This window comes from Phyllostomus hastatus, unplaced genomic scaffold (genome assembly GCF_019186645.2).
Source record: "Phyllostomus hastatus isolate PE091 unplaced genomic scaffold, TTU_PhHast_1.1 phas_contig_40, whole genome shotgun sequence".
Taxonomy (NCBI): domain Eukaryota; kingdom Metazoa; phylum Chordata; class Mammalia; order Chiroptera; family Phyllostomidae; genus Phyllostomus; species Phyllostomus hastatus.
In genome coordinates this window covers 90,705,044-90,729,523 of record NW_025333872.1, presented here as the reverse complement: position 1 = coordinate 90,729,523, position 24,480 = coordinate 90,705,044, and the positions used below count along the sequence as shown (strand labels likewise).

The window sequence follows — 24,480 nt, the reverse complement described above, 5'->3', positions numbered from 1 at the left end:
GGAGATGGTCGAGTACATAGGCAGTTACTAGACAATGTTATGGCTCAGATTAGCACAGAGCGCTCTGAGGGCCCTGGACTCCTAACCGAGACGTCTGAGAGCAAGGACGCTTTCCTGCACGCCAGCGAGTCCCCTGTGTTTCTACGATACCACCCCGACTGCTGAGAGGACGGAGTGGGAGGAGAAGGGAATGGAGACGTGCTAAAACTTACTGTGCTGTAGTATGTATCGGAGCCAACACTCAAGTACTTTCAATGGGCATCTTACACAGTCCTCTCAACCCTAAAAGACATGGAGTTATTCTCCCTGTTTCAAAGGTGAAGAAACTAAGGTAATGGAGGCAAGTGAATTTGCCAACGGCACTCAGCTAGTGAGTGGGTGAGTCAAACTCCAGCCTCGATCTGGTTAGGCCCGGTTCCAGGCTGTAAAGCATCGCACCATACCTTTTGTATAGCAGCGGCACGTCTCTGTGTTTAAAAGATGATTATAGATTCAGAGCAATTGTCACAATTTGCTGTAAAGACAGTTCACATGTCTGTCTCCCTAATTAGCCCATGCCCTTCTTAACCCTAAGAGATCCTCTGGGACATAGAGAATAGAGCTTAGATAGTGGAGCTGGGCACAAGCAGGTTTACAGTTGTGATACAAATAAATAACACATTAATAAGTAAGTAACAATACAAGAATAAACTCTGTTTCACATACTCACACTGTAGACCTACTTTGGCCCACCCTGTATTATTCACCCATCACCTACAGTTTCCAACAGAAAGATGACTCAGAGTTAGCACTCCGTAAATGTTAACTCAAATGCAGCAATGGAGATATGAATGAAGGAATCCTTAAATGAATGAATTATCTTAAGAACGGGAAGGAACTGAGCACATGGGGAAAAGCACAGCGCTTTAGAGGATGGTGTCAGCGGGTAATGGGCAAAGGTCCAGGCCAACATGGCACCTTGTCAGCCTCCAAGAGCTTCAACCATAGGCAACGGGCAGATGTCCTGGCAGCCTGGCAGGTCTGTGTCAATGGACTTGGCAGGAGGAAATAGATGGACAACCAGGCAGGCAGGCGGTTGGCACCAAGGATTTTGGAAGCAGGTAGCAGGTAGCATGTAGTGCGGTGCAGAAACAGGAATTCATCCCATTTAAGCCCTGGAGTCACAGAGCGGCACTACTATCCCAGACGACAAAAGTAGGCACTCACAGGCAAAGGGAACAAACCAAAGGACAAGATCTGAGGCCTGGGTTCGTGGTCCAAAGATGCACCAGCATAAGAAGCTGATAGATGCAAAGCCAGCAGGCCATGCACACAGCTTTGTCTGAACAGCCTCTTTCTAGAATCCTTCTTGCTCTTTGGATCAAGAAACCTGTTTATAGTCATTTATTGGTCTCAGCTGCGGGGATAGGTGGGGTCTGGAAGCAGGAAGTCAAGCGCATCCTTAGTAAAGGAAAGTTTCTGTGATCAGGCCAAAACCAGTGGAGTCATCCTTGATTCCTCAGATTCTTTCATGCCACATATCCAAACAGTCGGCAAATCCTGTAAACTCTGACTACTTAATTCCACTGCTATGACTCTGGGCCCTGCCACCATCATCCCTCACCGACTTAAAGGCAGTAGCTTCCAGCCACACCCTGGCTTCTGCTTTTCCCCCTTCACCCCACACCCCTGCACCCCTGCCTCAGTCCATCCGTCTTTAGCACAGTGCACAGAGAGACCCTATTCTCATTTTGCTCCATTCTCTATTTGGTTGTAGTCTTTCTGTTACTGATATTTCACAGTTCTTATGGCGTTGTGTTACGTACACATTGCAAGTAAACTCGAAGGCTATGGCTTGTCCTTCAGGGCACTGCATCCAAAACCCACCCTCCAGTGGCTCTCCCACTCACCCAGAGAATAAGCCAACATCCTGAGCTATGAGGAAGTACATGATTATTTCCTCTCTCTCTCTCTGACCTCACCTCTTACAGCTTCCTCAGTTGTTCCGTTGCTGTGACTGATGTGCTCTCTGCGGCGATGGCTGTTCTCTCTGCTGGAATGTGCTTTCTCCAGACAGCCACTAACTCCGTCTCCTGCTTTCTTCACATCTTGATTCAAATATCACCTTTTCAGTGAGGCCTTCTCTGCTACTCTGTGTATAATTTCAGAAGCCCTTCCAACTCACATGCCCACAGGCTATCCCCTGTTTCTAATTTATTTTTCCTCCTTAGCACTTATAATTATCTAGCTTGCTATATGCTTAACCTACTGACCTTGAGGTTTGCCTCTCTCCATCACTACAATATGAGCCCTATGTGGGCATGGGTTTTAGTTTGTTTTCTTCCTTGCTCTGTCTTCAGTGCCTGGAACAGTGCCTGCCAAGTGGCTATATGATAAATGCTCAACATACATCTGCCAAATGAATGAAGAAAAATAGACATTAGAACATTTATGTGCGAAGAAGATCCTGATATGACTTTCTGATGAACTAAAACTAAAATTAACTGTGGTTTAATTTAAATTATAGAATCAACAACACTGAGATCCTAATACCATGTTTATGCGTGTATAAGAGGTCTGTCTGGAAACAGTCCAGCCATTGTTAATATAATGAGAACAGTTTGTATGACATGGATGGAACCTGGCAGCCAAAGAGAGTGGACTGGAATGTGCGCATGAACAATGACGACTTCACTGTGCTAGCTGGTGGGGATGGTAGGCGCTGATGAGTGAGCATGTGTACTGTGTGGTTCTCTCATTCACAATGACCCAGTAGAGCAACAAATCGGCATCAAATTTTGCATGAAACTTGAATATTCCTCCACAGAAACTATTCAGATGATTCAGAAGGCACAGCATACTATAGGTAATTAGTGATTGGCAGCTTCATCACAACAATGTGCCCACTCATGCATCATGTCTCCTGCAGAGATTTTTGGTGAAACATCACATCACTCAGATGAATCACCCCCCTGCAGCCCACGCCCCTTGGTGCCCTGTGACTTCTGGCTTTTCCCAAAATTAAAATCACATTTAAAAGGGAAGAGATTTCAGGCCTTCAATGAGATTCAGGAAAATACCACAGAGCAGCTGATGGCAATTCCAACAAAGGATTTTGCAGAGTATTTTTGAACAATGAAAGAGATGCTGGGAGAACTGTGTGAGGTCCCAAGGTGCCTACTTTGAAGGGGACTGAGGCATCATTGTCCCATGTACAATGTTTCTTGTATCTTGTAATCTTCTTCAATAAATGTCTCTATTTTTCATAGTACGCGGCTGGATACTTTCTGGACAAATTGTGTGTGTGTGTGTGTGTGTGTGTGTGTGTGTGTGTGTGAATTGTATATGTGTGTAAGACATAATCTTCTCAGCAGTTTAGAAACCATTTGGGCTTCTTAAAATCAAAGTCAGAGCCTTCAATATGCCGATATATTTATTAAAGCCCAAGAAGATAATTAGAGATCAGATTCTATTATCCCAGCTTATTTACCAAGTGAATTCATTGTTCTCTGAATACCCGTTTTAAAAGGAAAATTACAATTTGAGAGATTTTTAAGAATTGTTCTGAATACATACAAATCCCCTTTTTCAAAATCATTTGACCCCCAATTTATAAGAACAGAGATTTCAAATACTAGACATACGTACCAACAGCATATCAGACATTGATAATAATCACAATAATCTTTCTTGCTTAATCTCAGATTTGGCCTCAGAATCGTATTCAACACACTACTAGTAGCATTTGATTAGAGCTGGGATGAAGATGAAACAAATTTGCCAGACCAGAGATTTTAACTCTACCCCCTAAATACAATGTAGCCTCAATCAACATTTAAAACGTAATAACTTTATATAACCAAGCTGCAGGAATCAAGTTTTTCTATACATATCCAGTAATTCTCACTAACCTGACCCAGAATCATGTGCTACAGCATCATTTCCATCCCAAACTTCTCTGCATACACAAGTGGTGCAGACCGTTTGCTGACCACTCAGAGGGCTACAGTCATCTATATCCACTGCGATGAGCATGACCTCTCTAGAACCTGTGCTACTCGGTCGCTTTATTCCTTACATTCCGATTGATCTATGCAACCTTCACAGCGCCCTGTGCATACTTTGCATATTGAAGGTGCTTAATATTTCCTAAGTAGCTGTCCACTAAAAATATAACAGCTTCCTTATTTGAGTGTTATATTCTAAATCTCTCCTTCCTTGCATCCTTATTATAAATCTGCAAAGCCATTCAAAACTAGTTCCAGGTAATACAAAGAGAGTTCTCATCATGTATCTCCAGGAGCCACTTCAACCATTTTTAATTTTTATGCCATTCAGTTTGGAGTTTTGATTCTAAAATAAACAATTTTATTTTTTTATCATTCTATGCCCTACCTCCTGGAAACAAAAGAAAGATAATACTGCATTAGCTCAAGTGCTCTCATGGGTTTCTTCTGGTTACCTCATGTATGCAAAAACTACCTCACTTGGATTATAAATTCTTAAAGATAGAAACAATGTTTTCCACTGTATTTTTATTCCCCACATTGCCAGCACAGACACTTTCTAAGAGCTTTTTCCGTGAATGGGTGAATGACTGAATGGATGAAATTTAAATAGGCTCTCACATAGTATTAGGTAAATTCTACTAAAATTTGCATGTGAATACTAACATTCAATGTAAGCCAATAAAGGACTTTAATATACTACTCTGACATATCACAATGTGAATGTGAGCCTATAGAGAACTTTAATATACTACTCTAACATATTTGCAATGTGAAACTGGTTCACAGAAAATGAAGAAATGGAAGAACCAATATTGTCCAACAATAAGCTGGAATTTTATTTTGCTGAGTTGTTCTTAACAGAAAAAAAAAAAAGCAAATAATGAGAACGATCCAGGGAAAACTCACAGAACCTACCAGTAGTAGAAACATAACTGAGGAGCTCCCTGCATCAAACAGGCCCCCCTAAAATAAACAGCACTCCACGGGCAAAAAAAACAACAACAATGGAAAAAAGGTATCTTTTATGTTTGGCCTTTTTAACCATCTCATACAAACAAACCATTTATCGTACAGCTAAGTACATACACAAAAAATGTTATGGGAATGCTTGGGATAAGATTGTCTTTTGGTGGGTTTTTTTTTTCCTACAAGGTTGTTTTCCTCCCTAGAGACTGTAATGAACATGGTCATACCACCAGTAAAGTCAGAAGAAGAACCCAGAACACTCCAAAGGCTGAGTTGGTTATCCCAAAGTCATTAAACATGACTGAACCCTAATAATTTGTACAAAAATATAAAATGTAAATAAAAATACAAACAAACAAGCAAACAAACAAAAAAGAAACCAAACAACCTTTAACACCACTTTTGCAACGTGAATACAGATCCGACGTTCACGTCGCCCTGGGTATAGGTCTGACAAGGCAGAAGTCTGTTTTCCAACCCAGCTGCTAGCATCCAGAAACCTTCAACAATCTCAAGGTAATACAACATGGACCCTTAAATTCTGAAATGTTCTCCATCCATAAAGACGGGCTGTCATAATGGAACATTGTGTTCTCCAGGTAAGATAAACATTATGACGTTTTCCAAGGAGGAGCAGAGGATTATTGCCCAAAATTATGTGATAGATCTGATTAAAAAAACCAGAATGGAATATGCAGGATCTGTGGTGTAATAATCATTTTTACAAAGTACTTAGGCTAACACAAAACCATACCTCCATTGTCCAGTCATTGGGGAATGTCCGATACTCATGTATAAAACTGCACACAACCAATAAAAATCACACAAAGTTGTTTACATCAGCTTCCATAGACTCATCCAATTTTGTTGAGATACGAATAATACTGAGCTTTGTAAGTTCAATGCTGGTATGGTAAACAATTAAAAGAACATCAATAACTAATGATTTATTAAAAATAAAGTACATATAAAATATGAAATTCTATATCTTATTTTATATCTTTGGGAGACAGGTTACGTCTTCTGTCTCCTCTTTCTCTTATCTTCCGCAAGCACTGATGAAGAAACACAAGCATTTTCCATCTAAGTAAGTTCCCTGGGAAAGCCTGTCTCTAAGGTTATATTCAAACCAGTTGAAGAAACATGATGAGCGCTGTTTCCTAAAAATAAAGAAAAAGTGTGATCAAGCATTCTTATATTATTTCTCTCTCCGTGCTTCACTCTGGAGAAATTTGCTTGGAGAAAGCAGTCAGTTCCTAGATTCAAGCAAATTTCTTCCTTATCCCTTTGCTTTTCAAAGGTTGATTTAAAAAAAAAAGAGCATGTGAGGGAAAAAAAATGAAATGTAAAAAGACTATATAATTTCTTCCTGAAATAACATTCAAGGTTACCAAACTCACTGAGGTAGATTCCAGGTCTCCTGATGATGACAAATATCCTGAATTACGTGTAAATGTACTGTAAGTATTTTGATGCTCTGTCCTTTTCTAATATCTTCTGTCTGCAAATATCTTGCCTGCAAATCTCCTGAGTGCCCTACTAGGGAGTCATTATACTGAAATATGCTGCTGTACCCAGATTCCCTCTACTTCAAAAACATGTTCATCATGGCATGGAAAGGATCATGACCAAATGCTGCTCTTCAGAGTTCCCAGGCAGCTGCTGGTGGGCTCAGAGCCTACTGAGCTCTGAAATTCTGCACTGAGAAGGCATGCCGTAGCTAAAATGAATGAATACCTACTTCTGAGTCATATGTAATAATTTTATATAACGTGTATATTTTTTGCCAAAAGCTTAAAGACATAATACTAGGCATACAGTAGACATTAATGAAGCTTATTGACTTGAATTATGGACATAGTCATTGTTGGGTGCCATTCATGTTGCAAATGCACCGTGAGATCCAGGTGTATGCAGGGACTGTAAGTGATCAGACTGTACGAGGTGGAAGTCATTAAGGCTGTGGTTGGTTCCACCCATCTGTTCATCACTGAGATCACAGGTAAGGCATTTAGTTCCTAGGACACTGTCATTGAAGATTCTGGCTAATGCCAAAAGGATTACACAACAAACTGTAACCTGAAAGAACGTCACCGAAAGGTTACATTTGACATCAGCAAGTAAATTATTGGCAGAGTCGCCAAGTAGTCATAGGTGCAAAAGTTCACCCAAATAGCTTTACGACAATCTGGGGAAGTTCATGGAAGTGTGCTTTTTACCAGGTATGCTTGTTTTAAAGCATCAGAAGAAGTAATAAATAATTTTTATGAATAAGTGTGTCATTCATTCATTCATTCATTCACTAAATGCTTACGGAGTATGCACTATGTGCTGATGCCAAATCTTGTCCTAGGCACCGGAAATCAAAGTGAAAAGTGCAGGGAAAGCTCCTGAGACAATTAGTTCTAGAGGGGGCGAGGAAACAATAAACTAGTAAATAGACACACGCTGATTCAGACAGTGAGAAGTATGTTGAAGAAAGCAAAGCAAGGGGATCCAACAGAAGAAAACTCTGGGGCAGAGTAGCCCGGGCAGCTACATAAAGCCTGACTGGGTGATATCGGAGGGAGACCTATAGGCTACAATGGAGGGATCTAGGCACAGAGGACTCCAAACAGAAAAAAACCAGCAAGTATAAGCTGGACTTATTCAAGAAAATAAAAGAAATAGGCCGATGTGGCTACAGCACACATAGCTATAGTCTGTGGGGGAGCGCGGACAAGGCTAGGAAAAATTTGTATAGAACCTTCTAGGCTGTGGTGAGGATTAACGGTTATATTGAAAGTGCAACGAAGGCCCGAAAAGCAAAAGGCCGCCCGGTTCATACAATGTTTCTCTCTTTCATCTATGCTTCTCTCCCTCTCTGTCCCCGTCCCTCCCCCTTTCTCTAAAAATAAATAAAATCTTTAAAATAAAAACTCACTGGAGAGTTTTAAACAGAAGCATGAAATGATCTGGTTATGTTTATTTATAAAGACTTATTTATTTATTTATTTATTTTTAGAGGGGGGAGGAAGAAAAAGAGGGAGAGAGACACAGTGTGTGGCTGCCTCTCACACCCTCCCTGCTGAGGGCCTGGCCTGCAACCCAAGCATGTGCCCTGACTGGGATTCAGACTGGCAGCCCTTTGGGTTATAGGCCGGCACCCAATCCACTGAACTACACCAGTCAATGTTGGTTGTGTTTTCAAAGGAACACTCCACTGTTGTTTAAGGAATGTGTCATTTTGGGGTTGTGCAGGAGAAACCAGCTGAAAGCTTTTGTGGCAGTTCAGGTGAGACATGGTGGAAGTTCTGGGATCATAGTTATAGCCATGGGGAGGGAGAGAAGTAGATGAACTGAAGATATATTTTGGAGGAGGGGACAACGTGACTCGCTAACTAAGTGCATGTGGGGGTGAAATAAGGGGACAAAACTAAGAATTCCTATGTGGTACACCTGACACTCTGTATCAACTGTCATTGGGAAATAAATTAATTTAAAAAAAGAGATAAAAAGAGGACGACTTTTAATTTTTGACTTGACCATCCAATCCAGGCGGAGCAATCTGAAGAGGAACAAGTTTGGAGGGGGTGGATATCCGGAGATCTGCTTCTGAGATGTCTGTTAAACACAATAATAGTATCTACCTTGTAGAAGAAGTAAGAAATGTATGCAAACAGTGAGATCAATACCTAGCACACAGTGCTTGTTCACTAATTACTAACTATTATAATTACCCTCCCAGTGCAGTTGCAAAGGTATTAAGGACCTAAAAGATTCTGTGAGAGATCAGGACAGAAGATACCATCTGGGAGTTTTGTAGATTCAGTGCTGCTCAAGCCATTTTCGGTGAAGGATTTTTATTTTTAATGCATCATGAACCAATACTTTTGTAAAACGCAACAAACACGAATGATTTTACAAACAAAAGAAAGCATACCAAGTACAGTTGGCTGATGTGCTTTGTGGCCAAGGCAACACCAAATATAAGTTTCTCAATCTTACTCTCAATTTCTGTACTTACCCCTTGTGTCACACAGACCAATAAGAAACAACTGGCAGACCAAAACCAGCCCAGGAAACACACTTTGAAGAGCAGTCACACTCATAATAGAACTAGAGAAAGGGGGCCCTGGAACAAACGCTGGGGCATATCTAACTCAAGGGTGGGGGGGGGCGGGGGCGGGGGCAGAGGGCTGTTCACTAAAGCAGTCTGAAGCAATCCCGGAACTTGAGTGGATGAGCTCACAAGCAAGGGATAATCATATGTATTTACGAGTGATCAGTTGCAAATAGGTATGAGAAAAAAGCCTCATCATTCCTACCAGGAACTCGCCCCTCTTCCCACAGATGACACATCTGAAGAAACACACCCGCTTCCGTAATTCACCCTCACAAACACTTCAGTCTAATCATAGGAGACGCAATCTAGCGCTCAGGATGCATTAAGTATCCAAAGCGCCTCCTCTACCAAGCTAGGCTCCGCTTGTGAAGACAACAATGATCGGATATGATAGCTACCGAGCCGTCCCTGTCCCTAAAGGATGCTCCCAAGCCTCAACACCTCTGTCAGTAATTCAAGACTTGCCTTATCGTGGCTCTGTCACTCAAAACTCTGTCTCCAGGGGGCCAGGCGCCTGAAACCGAACATATGCCCCAGACCAGAGGGCACCTGGAATAATTCTTAGGGAAAATGGTCAGATTTCTGGGGAAGGACGTCAACAAAGTAAGGGACTCTCCATACAGTCCAGCCTTTGGTATGCAAGACTTGTTTAACTTCACACATTCTTGGACCCAACCCCCACCCTCTGGACCCCGCCACAGCAGTGCTGTTCTGTCCCTGAAAGACGTCCTCTGGTTTCAGGAATTCTCCTCCAGGGCTTGAAAAAATAACTCGGGCTGCGGATGAACTTGAAGTTGGAGGAGCCTGGGGCCAGAGCCTCTAATCAAGAAAGACTCCCTGGTTTCCACGGCTCCCGCGAAGCTCCGGACCCGAGTCTCCGGAGCCCGAAGCCCCACCGGAGACTCCCCGCACCGTGGGCGCGGGACGGTGGCGCTCGCGGGGGCCGGGCCAGCGGGCGAGGGGCGGGGCTGTGATTCCCGCGGCCGAGCGCCAGGGGGAAGAGGCGGCTCGGAAGACACCGCTCAGCGAGGGGCTGAGCCCGCCTCGGAGGCGCATGCGCGCAGCCGAGCGGCTCCGGCTCCCTCCCCGCCCACCGCTCCCTTTCCCCCGCCTCCCCTGCATCCTCGCCTCGCTCCCTCTCTCCTCGCCCGCTGGGTGCTGAAGTTGGACGGATGGCAGCGAGCAGGCTCCGCTAGAGGACCGAGCAGCCCAGCCTAGCGCCCCCGGACCTGTCCGTGCGCTGCCCGCACCTCCAGGCTCCTGGGTAAGATGTTGCCACTGAAGCCGAGCGGTGCTAAGTAAATGACAGCAAAATGTCTGCTTTGCACCGATGGATGGATTTTTTAAAGGTGGTGGGAGAGGGAGATGAAGGCTGGAGGGGGCGGAGAGTGCAACTGCCAATGCCCAGGTGGGGGAGGCTGCCGTGCTGGGGTCTCGGAGCTGCCCGTGGCGCCCGGGCAGGGAGGGGGGCCGCACCGCAGGTTTGGGAAGTTGAATCCCGCGTTGTTGCCTCTGCTCCATCCGCTCGCTGGCCCCGGTGTTGCGGGACGACTGGCAGAGTGTCCTGCTCGCCCGGGGAACCCTTGATCGGGTCTCTAGAGGGGAGCTGAGCGCCTTCTGGTGACTGACAGAGAGGGCTACGCTGGGGGCGGCGGAGACCCCGCGGGGGCGCGAGATCCTGCGGGGTTTTTCTGGTTGGTTGTTGGAAAACCGAACGTGAAATTAGCAGTGTCCAATCCACCGATCACCTGGGGCGGAAATTTTTTTTTCTTTACCTTTGGTAAAAATGCATTATTTCAGGTGGGGAAGGTGTAAAAACAGCATTGCAAAAACGCATACCTTCAGCTTCTGAGGTGTCCGTGTGGGTAGGGGGTGGGGGTCTCTTTTGTTCCTTCCCCTCCTCCTAGTCGAAGGAAAAGCAGCTCCTGTGTGCTCGGCTCGGGGTAGATTCACTGCCGCGGAGGGGACGAGGAGGAGGAACGCCCACCCAAGCCCTAGCCGCTGCCCGGGTGGGTGGACTCGAGACTCCCTAGCTGTGGGTGATGATGATTCTTTTTATTATCGATGGATCACAGTGTATAGCTGCCTCCTCGCCAGCCTCCCTCTTCCTCTCCTCTGCTTGTGCTGCGGCAGAGGCTGGGCGCAGACACTCGGCGGTTTCCTCCCCTTCTTGCTACCTCCCGGTCTCGGTGGATCGTGTCGGAGGGCTAGAGGATGGCGGAGGGACGGAGCTGGCCTCGGGGCCCCGGTTGCTGAGATGCCCCTCAGGAGCGGGAGGTTGCTGGCAGGGTGTCCGGGGCAGCCCGCGCTATCCTCGCGAGTCCTTGGGCTCTTGGAGGCAGAGGCGGGGTCGCCTGGTCAAAAAGTCCCCTGCTCGGGGACCCGCCCTGCACCCCGAGCTTCCATCGGAACCCCGGACACTCGCTCACCTGGGCAATCCGCGTAGCTCTGGCAAGGCTGCCGCTGGCTCCTGGCATAGTTGCCTCACCTCCACGACCCTTTGATAAATGTATCCTTCTTTAAGAGTCACTGGAAGGTTTGTCTAGAGAACTTTGCAAGCTTCCCATGGCAGTTTCATTTTTTAAAATTGCTTTACAGCGACATTATTTCCACCGTGGGATGGCTATCGCAAATAATAAAGAGGAATCTTGTAGTTAGGTTCCCATCTAGAATAAGCATTTCTGAGCCGGGATGGCATCTACATTTCCGGCGTTCACACACACTGGTTTTCTTTCTGAAAATCATTTAATTGGAGAAATGAAACACAATTTTTACGCTAGTAATAAAAAATAATGTTTTCCGCCTGGTTTCATAGCTGCTAGACACTGTGTATTAATTTTGGAAACTGGAACATTTCAAGTTCTGTTTGTTTCTAAAGTTCTTTGTAGGAGTAGTAGCAGGTATCCATGGAAAATATACATTATAGCACTAAAATCTAATGAAAAGCTGATTTGTACTCACTAATTCAAAGGAATGAGCAGTTTGATCTCCAGTTGAGTTACTATTATTAACCTATTTCCTCTGTTAGCAGTAAACTAAAACAGTAATTAGCACACTCAGGGGACAGTAGATTTATTCACTATTTTTGTAATCTTAAAAACTATTTCGAGAGAAACTATGGAAGGGTAGTTTATTGGCAATTTTTGAAGATGAGGAAAGCTAGTGTTTATTATTACAGAGTATTGGGTGGTATCATTTATGAAATAAGCTCAGTTTCCGGGGGAGTGACACCCCGATCTCAGAACCCTGGGCATTCACCCATCATCCCGAATTTATAATCTGAAACATTACGAAAACCACTTGATTCACAGAACAAATCACATAAGATGTTGTGCCAGTTTCTACCCTTTTTGCTCCAGTTCATCAGCTCTTCCTTGGTATTTAGTCCCCGTGGAATGGAATTAACAAGGCGAGTTCATTTGACCTTACTGTATTGGCCAGCTCTGAATTCGAATCTAAAATAATTCGAGTTGACTCAGACTAAAAGGTAAGGAAGCATTTACCTGGTAGTTTACACTTGTAGAGACAGACAGTGGTCTTTGTCTTAGAAACTAATTTGCTGAAATATATGGACTTTTCTAGAAAAGTAAAAGGTGGGCATGGACAAAGTATGGAGGCCAGAGGGATGGGAATACTTCCAACCGCCATTCTGCTGAGAATCCCTTTTCTGATAGTCCAGCCCTGCTTACTTAACAGTGAAGACACTGCACCCCCCAGAAGTGCAGGTGCACAGGCCACTGTGTACCCAGTGGATGAGATGAACACTATGTGATGTTACAAGGCATGTATTTAATCTGATTACTACAGTTTGAGTTTAAGTATGAGTGCATTTACAGGCTTAAAACTGTACGACATTTCCAGAGAGATGTCTGGGATCCTCAGAAGTATTATAAATTTCAGCCCTGGTGGGTGTGGCTCGGTGGATTGAGCGCTGGCCTGTGAACCAGAGGGTCACCAGTTCAGTTCCCAGTCAGGGCACATGCCTGGGTTGAGGACCAGGTCCCCAGTGGGGGGCATGCTAGAAGCAACCACACATTGACATTTCTCTTGCTCTTTCTCCCTTCCCCTCTCTCTAAAAATAATTGAATAAATAAATAATCTTAAAAAAAAAGAGTTCAAATTCTGGAGTCAGGCAAACCTGGATTCCCAGCCCTGTTTTGCCTTGGAAGGAAGGAAGGAAGGAAAGAAGGAAGGAAGGAAGGAAGGAAGGAAGGAAGGAAGGAAGGAAGGAAGGAAGGAGGGAAGGAAGGAAGATTATAAGTTCTTATGGAAAGCTTAAAAAAATAAAACAATCCTTTCACGTAGGTAGCAGAATTTTTAGGGCTGGATTGAGGATACTCTCATTTTCCCATCTCTTTCCATCTCCACGTATCCCTCCAAGACATTCCTAATAGCCAAGGGAAGTCTTTCAGACCACTGTTCCTGCCATTGTGCCCGCACCTAGCACAATCTTTAGCAAAAGCCAGGTGTTAGATAAGTATTTCTTAAATGGATAAATTCTGCACAATGGACATGGTTCACAAAAGTCATCTAGGATTTGGGATTATATTTTTTAAAAGAATGCTCATGCTTATTATGAAGTACACTAGTTTGAGATCTTAAAGATCATGTCCACAGCCCTACATCTTTTGAGGAAGTCGTTTTTAGAATTGTCACTTAGTCAGTAAGCATGTTTTTAGTATAAGATTTATATTATTGATTTGTTTACTAATTATAAAAGCAACACATGCTCATTTTGATCCCCTGGGACAGATTAAACAATCTATAAAACACAAAGTTTAAATTCCCTGTGGGGAGGCATGGATGTGATGAACATGAGCTTTGGGTCAAGCTGACCTTGGCTTGTGTCCCGGCTCCTCCATTTAATAGCTCTGTCACCAAGATCAGGGGATCCCCAGTTTCCTCAGATACACAATAGAGGTAAAGACCCGCCTCCCAACATGTGGGTAGCCTGGTCTGAGTACTTACAATCACTCTAATGCCTTATGAACCACTATTGAAAATACTGGGCGGTTTACCACCAGCTCATTTCCTATGCATAAATGGACTTTTTTTAAGAGTTGGAATCCTATTGTAGAACTTCATATTTGCTTTTTAAAAAATTAGCAATACTTTGCTGGTGTTGCCCAAGAAAGTGAAATTGGTATTTTTTAATAGAATTTAGAGACTGTGAAATAATTCATCTTATGGATGTCTTCCTTTATCTAGCCATTCTTTTATTTTTGAATTTTTATTTTATGTCCAATATTTTACAGTTTTAACCTATATGCATCCATATATATGGGTTTTGGCTGTCTATCTGTATGGTATTTTTTTTTCCTATTAGCTTCGATGGTTAGAACATCTAACACTTGCCAGCATGATACCTTCTTTTTAAATATCCTGGCTCACTTGATGGGTAAAAAGTATGTTTTCTAAACTTTTATTTCTTTGGTTATTAAAAATGCTAATTAAATTTTTGACATGGTTATAAGGACAAACAATTTTAAGGCTGGCTTGTTCAAGTCTTTTGCCCATTTTTCCATTGGTATTCTGATACACCTTTCTTATTCATTTGAGTGCTAGTGTTAATTTTTTAAAAAAAGGCAAAAGCCAACATTGGAAAGTGCGTAGTGACAAAGAAGACACGTGGCAAAGGCTTCGGAGTTCACTGTGGCTGAAGCAGACTCCCGCTCCGACGGAGCCGAGCAAACATTGTCAGAGGCCGCAGGTGCATCGGCCGTGGGATTAGGCTGCCGTGGTGTCCATCACCTACTGCCACCTGCCACCGTGCCTGGGCTTTCCAAAGGGCACAGTTGCTTTCACAATCATCACTTAATGGTTGGGGTCTGTCATTTGTCTCCTTGGGCACTGTGCACACGCACTCACACCTCACTGTGAATGTTGGTACGCAAGGAGCTCTCAAATTTCCATGGATTGTTTCTGCCAGTAGTCAGATGACAGACCATTTGAGTTTTCCTGAAATAAATGAAATTGAAAGGAAACATGAGAGTGGATGGAGGTCCTACAGAGCATTCATTGAACGTTCTCATCAGAATGAAATCAATTACGTTTAATTACAAAACCATGTCAGATTAGAATCATATCGCAAATTTTAAGCTGTAGGTGAAATTTAAATACTTAAAAGGTAAAAATCAAATCTAGTCTCTTAATGAGGTCCATATGTGTCGTGCTTCCCATGATTCAGGGCTCTGGGAAGCTCCTGGTTTTGACACTTTTAATTCCACGACTTTTGACAAGTTTGGTTTCAAAAGCTTAAAGATTTAGTTTGAAAACTCTATTAAAAACTTGTTTAGATATTAAACTAGAACATGTAAAATTTCATCATTATTGCTAGTTCCAGTTTATCCAGTATAGTAAAACCGTCAGTAATTCAGAATCAACGAACCTGGAATTTATAATGAATGGGAGGCCCCAAAAAGGGAAGCAGTGAGTTGTGCTGCAACACAAAATCTTCTTTCAAATAGAACTGGATTTGAATTCTTGCTCCACTATTCACTAGATATGCAGGCTTTTTAATTAACTTATATAAACGTTTCATATTTGAAATTCTAGCATGATGTGTGCTTCCTTGGGTCCAACTTCTTTGGGACTCTCTGAACTTCCTGGACTTCCTGGAAGTCTATTTCCTTTGCTAGATTAGAGAAGTTCTCCTTCATTATTTTTTTCAAATAAGTTTTCAATTTCTTGTTCTTCCTCTTCTCCTTCTGGTACCCCTATGATTCAGATGTTGGAATATTTAAAGTTGTCCCAGAGGTTCCTAAGCCTGTCCTCATTTTTTTGATTTCTTGCTTCTTCATTCTGCTCTAGTTGAATGTTTATTTCTTCCTTCTGCTCTAAATCAAGATTTGAGTCCCCATTTCCTTCCCTTCACTGTTGATTCTTATAATTACATTACCCAAGATTAAAGATAAGGAGAGAATCTTAAAAGCAGCAAGAGAAAAGGAGACAATTACCTACAAAGGAGTTCCCAGAAGACTATAAACTGATTTCTCAAAAAGAAAAAAAAATCTTGCAGGCAAGTAGGGGCTAGAAAGAAGTACTCAAAGTCATGAAAGGCAAGGACCCACATCCAAGATTACTCTATCCAGCAAAGCTATCATTTAGAATGGAAGGGCAGATAAACTGCTTCCCAGATAAGGTCAAGTTAAAGGAGTGCATCATCACCAATCCCTTATTATATGAAATGTTAAAGGGATTTATCTAAGAAAAAGAAGAAGATCAGAACTATGAAGTATAAAATGATAACAAATTCACAACTATCCACAACTGAACCTAAAAACAAAAACAAACTAAGCAAACAACTAGAACAGGAACAGAATCACAGAAATGGAGATCACAGGGAGAGTTATCAGCAGGGAGCGGGAGAATGGGGGAAAAGGTATAGGGAATAAAAAGCATAAATGGTAGGTACAAAATAGACAGGGGGGATTAAGAGCAGTATAGGAAATAGAGAAGCCAAAGAACTTATATGTACGACCCATGGACATGAACTAAGGTGGGGGGATGCAGGTGGGAGGGTGGGGTGCAGGGCAGAGGGGAATAAAGGGGAGAAAAGAAAATGGGACAACTGTTATAGCACAATCTATGAAATATACTTTAAATAAAATAAAATAAAAAATAAAAGAAATTCTAGCATGAGTAATAGATATCTAAAATACCTCTAAATTTCCTTTTTTTGGTTTTTTAATTTTTTGAGTCTTCAAGTATCTATTTTAGTGTACTTTTTCTATTACCATTTATGCCCCCTGTACCTTCTTCCCCCTCCACCCACCCACCTTTCTCCCCACCCCCTACAATCACCACACTATTGTCCAGGTGTCCATGAGTTCTTTCTCTTTTTTTTTTTCCTTTTTTTCTGGATCCCTCCACCCCCTACCCCTACCTAGCCATCAGCTCACTCTAAATTTCTTAAACTTTATATTTGAGATTTAAAAAAAAATCTCTGAGTCAATAATATAATTTTATTATAGACAATGAATGTGTTTCACAAAGCAAATATTTACTTTTTGGTATTAGGTCACAGGCTTTGCACAGTACTGCTGATTGGCTGTTGAAATACAAAGGTTATAATTCAAGAGTCACGGCATTACAATAAAACAGACACAACTCCAAGGGAGATGATGACATGAATGAAATGAGCAGGTATATGTTTATTTCATTGCATAAATTATGTCAGATCTTCTTCATGGCATAGTGACTTACATCCAGTGAAAACTCTTTTGTGAAAACAGACAACACTGTCCCTATTTACTTCTGGATGCAGTGAAAGGCGGGAGCGTGTTTTGGGCGTGCTACGAAAAGCTATCTAATCTAGAGATTTTACGAGGCAGTGTTGGTTCTAGGAAGACTAACCCGTGTCCCCACCCGTTTCCCTCAGCTCTGCTCCTTCTCCAGGCTTCCGTTAACCAAAATCAACAACCATTTGAAAGTCTCCTGTATGAAAAGTAGCCATCTATATAATTTAATTTAGAGAATGTAAAAAAGCATATGGAGAGTTGCCCTGAAAAGAAAAGGGCTTTGAAAGCAGAAACTGTAATTTGCTAGGAAAAGCTCAGATTTTGAATTCAAATAACCAGGATTTAACCTTAACCTTGTTGAGCCTTGGCATCATTATCCGTAAAATTGAAGAATGTCCATACTTCAACAATGTTGAAGGATTCAATGAAATTGTGTCTATAAAAATACTTCATATATATGTAATCACTCTGAGATGGTTAGATGCTGTACTACAATTAAATAATTAAAATAAACCCAAGAAACACTGTTTAGGTGATAAGTCCTTAAAGGATTTTAATTTCTTGCCAGTATTAGGCTTAACTAATAATGGTTCTTATTAATGTTGAAGTTGCTCTCTGTACGTTTGCTGTGTTATCCTTTTCTGACCAGCACGTTTAACCAACCAGTTACATGATTCATTCATAAACATTCTTGAGCACCTACTGTGTACCAGGCTCTGCGATAGAACTTCTGGATGCAAAAACTGATTAAATATGTCCTTTTTCCTAATGAGCTCACCTATTAGCGTCTTCAACGGGGTATTATTTTGCTTTTATCTGGTGAGCACTGGTCGTTCTAAGTTTACAAGTCACAACTACATACACCTTGGGAGTAATATGCAAGGATCTTCTTAGGGTTCAGCATTTTCAGGATAATTCATCTAAAATGTGGAGGCCTTTACCCCTAACGAAAGCTGCTAAGCAGAGACTCAGATAAGGGGAAGGGAAAGCAGGAAGTGGCTCTGCCCGTGGATGGCCTAACAACCACCACCGCGTGCAAACAGCGAAACACGGGAGGCTTAGCCTTCTTTGTGGACCCACCCCAACTCCCAATTCACCCTCCTTGCCCGAAGGAAACGTATACCTATGTGTGTACTGTGCCTCCCCCCTCCCCCCACTCCGTCACTGAGAGGCTACCCTGGGTAATCAGTATAACATAAGTATATTCAAATAGGGCCGGGCTGAGCCCACAGAGACAGAGCGATACTCCCACCCTGCCTTAGGATCCACACTGCCCATGCAATAAAAATATAAAGTTTTCTCCCAATACTACTGCAGTTACTTCTTTAATAATAATCTTTCGTAATAGAGTAAATTGCCCAGAAATCCAGAAAACTCTCTTCAGACATATATATATATATATTTGTAGAGAAAGAAAAAAGAATTCAACACCTACCTGTAATCACTGGGGTGAGCTCTCAATCCAGCACCTACTAGATTTATCATGACAAAGGAAGGTTAGATATCATTCATAAAGTCAGGGTAAATAGCTCAGTCTCTCCTAGCAAAATGTTGTGAATATACAGTTAATTTGGCTGTGTACAGTAATAAATTAACTTGAAGGTAAGCCTAACTAATTTAACTTGTCTGTCATTAAACCTTTAGCTGGCCCATGAAGAAGTAACCGTACTTGCTAATTTGAAATTTAGACACATTTCTTCCTCAATTTATTTCTACTCAGCACTATTCATACAGCATTTTATCTGTGAACTTCATATGATGAAGAATCACTAGAAAAAAGCAAAGGAAAAACAAGCATTTTGTGTGAGGGCACTAAAGCATAGACATCCTATAAAGCAAAATAATGACCTATAAAATTTACAGACTGTTATGGCTGACTGAATGCTGTATTTTGAATTGGAGTATTAAATACCCTAGTGTGACCTGGAGGCTTATTTTTTCCCTACCTGTTGGGTAGGTGAAACTTGCCATTCGATTTTTCCCTCTCTCTCTTTTTATTACTGGTGTCATTATTAATATATTTATTATTTCTAAATAGATAAGGAAAGAGTATCGATTCTTTTTGCACATCTAAGACTTAAAATAGGTATTTGTGTTTTCTTTTTATAATTATGGGACAGTTAATCATTTCTTGCCTAAAATGTAAGACATATCATGAGTTCAAATGTTAAATGTGTCGGAAAAAAAAAACAACCCTGCTGTTTTATTCTCTTCTGGTAGTCAGAAACAAACTGGCCCAGTTGTCATACTTCTGCTGAATTATGAGTAAATAATGTTGGTCCTTTTGATTCAAGCTCTTGGAACCCATGTTTTCTTCATCTGCTCACATCCAGTCATCTGAGTTTTTGCTGAAGAAATATTTTAGTCTCACTCGCCTTTGGTAAACCCAGTGTCTAAGAACCCACCTGTGTTTAAATAAATGGTGGGTTTAGTTGAAGGATCTATTTACATATCATTTTAATGCTGAAAACTAAGAGATGAAAAATCCCTCTACGCTAGAATTGTCTCCAAAGTTTATTATTTTGAAAAGATGATTTTGTGGGCAGGTGTCTGAGTGTATGTGTGTGTTCCCCTTTTTGTTCGTGGGTTGACAGCAGGAAACAACTGACCTGATGGCTGTGTGATCACGGGCGAGCGTTCAGAAGGAAAAGATACACACTGTAGAGTCTGAGGGGAGGTTCCAATGAGATAAGAAGAGAAGCCAAGCCAAACCCAGGAAGCCTGGGCTCAGAACACAAGACTATTAGCTTAAAACTCACGATATCTTACAGGATAACATCATTCAATACATTATTATGTAACTCTGCTGTATTATGTAACCACTTCCAGTTTTATGAATTCATGTGACCGAATCTTAAGAAGGTAATTTCTTCCCATTAATTCAGTAATTTCATTGACTGAACAGCTGAGTAATGCAAGGGGTGTTTTGTGAGATAGAGTTTCATTAAATAAATATTAACTCCAGGAAGGAAAAAAAATGGGAAGCACTTTCCTTGACCTGACACAGTATGGTAAAGAATTAGAAATTCTTGTGGGCCATGACAAAATTCAGTCACATGGATTTAAAAAAAAAAAATCTGTTCCAAATATTTTTTAAAGTGCAGCAACTGAAACTTTATTTTATATAAAATCTACTGTATTTCTGTGATGTAAAGAGATCTCTACGGACGGCTCTAAAACCCCAGCAGAATAAATGCACGTGCTCAGCTTTGCTCTCTTGAGCAGTGGGGCAGTTCCGTGACCACATGTCTAAACTGGTTATTAAGACTTTGGGGAGTGACGTGTATGCTTGGAGAAGCTTGTCTGCTCGTTGTCACTGAGATGAGTTTTAAGGGAATGCAGATGTATTGCTTAGTAGGATCACTGAAAGTAGTTACTTTGGGAACCTGCTGATTCCACCCAAAATCAATGCTGGCACTTGCTGTGCTGGCTGCTCACCACTGTCGTCCCAGGAGAGTTCTAGTCTGGTTAGACCTCAGGGGAAAAGCAGGTCCTGTGCTTGAGAGCACAGCTCAGAGGCTGCAATCCAAAAAATTAAGTTAGGAGCAGGCAGAAGTAATGGGAGGGGAGGGCGGTCTGTCAGTGCTTCTGCAAATATGGCCTGTTGGTCTGAGTTTACAAGTGTTTCCAAGTTTCCTTGGGGTTCGTCTAGTTATCAGCTTCTCCTCTTTGTTTCTCACCTCCTTATTCAGAATTAATGCAACTGATTGGAGTCTTACTCTGTAACTGGGAGTAGTAAAACTAAATTAGGCATAGCCAAGGCCTAGGGAGCCTAAAGACTAACAGAAGAAAGAAATTATGTATGTAAGTTGCTGTTCCTGTTATATTCTAGGAGAGTGATAACATGCTGTGAGAACTCAGGGACTTAGATACATTTTAGGTGGCCAGACCTGGCAAAACCTTTGTAGAGCTTGTGACTTTTTCTCAAATTATTGAAAGACAGAAATTTGACAGGCAAAATAAATAAATAAATAGATAGATAGGTATCTTCCAGGCTCAACGACAATATATATAAAGGCACAGAACTAGGAAAATTAAAAAAAAATCTGTAGCATAATTTCCCAGAAGCATATAACACATACAGGAAATCACAGGATGTGAAGGGCAGAAAGGAGACAGGTGGAGAGTGAGAATCACGTTTGACAGGCATCGAGCACCGTGGGTGCTGTGCGCGTGGAGATTACAGGTGAGACTAGTACTCCCTCCATTCTGTGCAGCGGGCGGGTGGAGGGTTGGGTAGCTGGGGGGCTGGAATCAGCATGGGGGTGGGAGGAACAGGATTTCAGCTACTGGAGCCTGAACTGGGAATGGGCAAAAGACCCCAACCTAAGGCAGTAGGAAGATATCCTTTTGCTCAGAGCCTTCAGGGTTTGGTCACCAATGAGATTCAGAAGATGTTAAAAGGACTCTTAAAATTCACAATGAGGATTTGGGCCCATGTGTCTGGGTAAGACTGATGCTATTAAGATCTAGAGTAATTGACGTGATGAAGAGGTTAGGGGGGAAGTAAGCTGCATTAGTTCAGGCTGGGAAATGGTTTGACCCGTCCGTCAGAGTTCTAGCAGATGTTCAGCAGGCTGTTGACTCAGTAGGAAGCGACAGGTGTGACCTCAGGCTATGTCAATAGAGGCACACAGTATCTAGGATGAAGTTGGTGGCAGTTCTGCTCTATGCTGCATATGCAAACCACAACTGGAATGTCAACCTGAACTTCTTTCCTTCTGGCCACTGTGGTTGCAGGTTTTCAGTACAGATGGGAAACTTACCAAAACCCGATAATTTATAGAAGAAGTAACTGGAGGAATTTCTACTTTCTTAACCTGGCATAGAGTGGTTCCCCTAGAGAATGTGAGGGCTTCACCATTTGGAGAAGGGCCATGTGAAACGATTAGACTAATTTTAAGTTGCCCCAGTGGTATAATGGGAATAATAAAACCACATGGCAGACTTGTGAGAAGATAATACGGGCTAATGCCCCCGGGACACATTTGGCGTTTAGTGTGTCTCCGCTCTTATCATTTCTCTTAAGACTAGCATTAAAATCTGTGGGTACACGCCATGGAAATAGATTTTGGCATTCTATTAGAAATGACATTTTCATACGCAGTGCTGGCTAGCTAGACGGGCTGCCTTGAAAGGCAGGGAAGTGGTTGTCAAATGTCTGAGGAACAAACACTGAGCAGAGATGTCTTGGAGGAGATGTAAGGATGGGGAGGGTAAAGAAGGAACTTCAAGGTCTCCTTCTAACTCCAAGCTTCAAATCGCCTCTGGGGAATTTGGAATGCAAACGCAAGAGAGAAGCTAGGGCTAGAAATAGAATTTGAAAGTCTTTCCCGGGAGGTGACAGTAGTGGGTTATTGCTAAAGGAAAAAGTGTAGAGCACCAGGCCCCTAGAAAAGGAACCTGGGCATGCAGGAAAAGGTGGAAACGAAACACATAATACAGACGTGTATACGCTCGTGCATGACATGGCCAAGATGAAAAAAAAAGTGTTAACAAGAGAATGAAGATACCGTAGTATGCCATGGAACTGAGGAGGTGTCGTTTTTAACCGATTTTATTCATATGTGTAATCTATTAATTTTCCAGAAAATAGTGCAGGAGGTTTAAGACGGAAGAGCAGCTAAGCTTTGCCATGTGGCCGAGTGGGTAAGAGTGAGACCAAAACGAGACGCTGGCTTGTGCAATGAGGAAGTTCCTTGCGATTGTCTAGAAAGCACTTGTGATTAATGATTTACACATCATCTATTTCCCAAAGATTTGAGGCAGCTTAAATAGAAGCACTTTTCACACAGGGCAATGAAAATGAAACAAAATAAAGATAAGAACCCGCAGAGAGAAGTGAACGGGGGGGAGGGGTGAACTGGCTGCAGACCGTGGGTAGGACTGTTATTGAGGCAGGAGCTCTCACTCACTGCGTTTTAGCTCTGCGGTGCCAGCAGCCGGTATAAAGGGGTTACAGGACCGGTTCCCTATAATTTATTGGTTAATGAAAGAAAACAGGTTTGCAGAAGAATTTTTATTTCTTGGCACTAAATTCAAAGGAGTATATATCCCACGGATTCTTAGATAAGGAACAATGACATGTTAGACAATGGGGTAATGATGATCCCGCTGAAGACGTGGGCTTGCTCTGGATTGCTTTTTCTTTTTTAAACCCTTGAAGGTCAAGGATGTAGTATTCAAATGTCTGGAAAAGCCAGTAAGACAATGGTAATTTCAGACTAGTTGAGCATCTGAATGCTGCTGAGTCTGAAAAAGTAGCATGTAAATCAGACTGAGAGTGGAGGACATCCCAGCAGGAGACTCCGGGACAGTGCAGGGAGGGACTCAGAGGGGAGAGGGCACCAAATATTGGTTTAGCCAAAAAGTTTGTTATATCTTTCCCCTAAAATAAATGATGCGTTTTTCATTTTCACCAATACCTTGATTGATTTGTGTGTTTTGAGTATGTCAGCTTTCTCCTACTATTGGCTTGTAGTGGGGCTAAATATCTTCCAGTGCATGAGACAGCCCCACAGCACAGAATTACTTGGCCAAAATGTTAGTAGTACCAAGAAATTTCACAAGCCACTTCTGACATGTTCAATCAGACACAGCACCTTCTCCATACATGGCATATATTTTTTGAATGTTTCAGTTGTGTTTTTATCTTTCTTGAAATAATAAAGCCTAATATGCCAAAAATGTCACATATTTCATCTTCAGTATTAAAATGGCTGCACAAAAATTAATCTTGATAAGTTTTTCTTTTTAAAAAAGATTTTACTCATTTTTTTAAAGAATTGATTTATTTATTTTAGAGAGGGGAAGAAGGGAGAAAGAGAGAGAGAGAGAGAGAAACATCAATGTGCGGTTGCTGGGGGCTGTGGCCTGCAACCCAGGCATGTGTCCTGACTGGGAATTGAACCTGCGATGCGTTGGTTCGCAGCCCACGCTCAGTCCACTGAGCTATGCCAGCCAGGACAATTTTACTCATTTTTTAAAGAGAGGGAGAGAAACATCAATGTGGTTGCCTATAAGTACCTGGCCCACAACCCAGGCATGTACCCTGACTGGGAATCAAACTTGCAATCCTTTGGTTTGCAGACTGGTGCTCAATCCACTGAGCCATACCAGCCAGGGCTGATAATTTTTTTTTTTAATGCACATTGATATGACAGCTGTCACAATACAGTAT

The 24,480-nt window shown here is 42.2% G+C and overlaps 1 protein-coding gene across 1 annotated transcript in view; it reads left to right on the top strand.

Moving 5' to 3' along the window:
* The first annotated feature begins 10,174 nt into the window (after positions 1-10,174).
* RGS17 (regulator of G protein signaling 17) overlaps positions 10,175-24,480 on the top strand; it is an 89,577-nt gene continuing 75,271 nt past the window's right edge. Inside the window, exon 1 of the mRNA XM_045844208.1 lies at positions 10,175-10,324. The gene's annotated coding sequence lies outside the window, so the exon portion shown is untranslated. The remainder of the gene's footprint in view (positions 10,325-24,480) is intronic.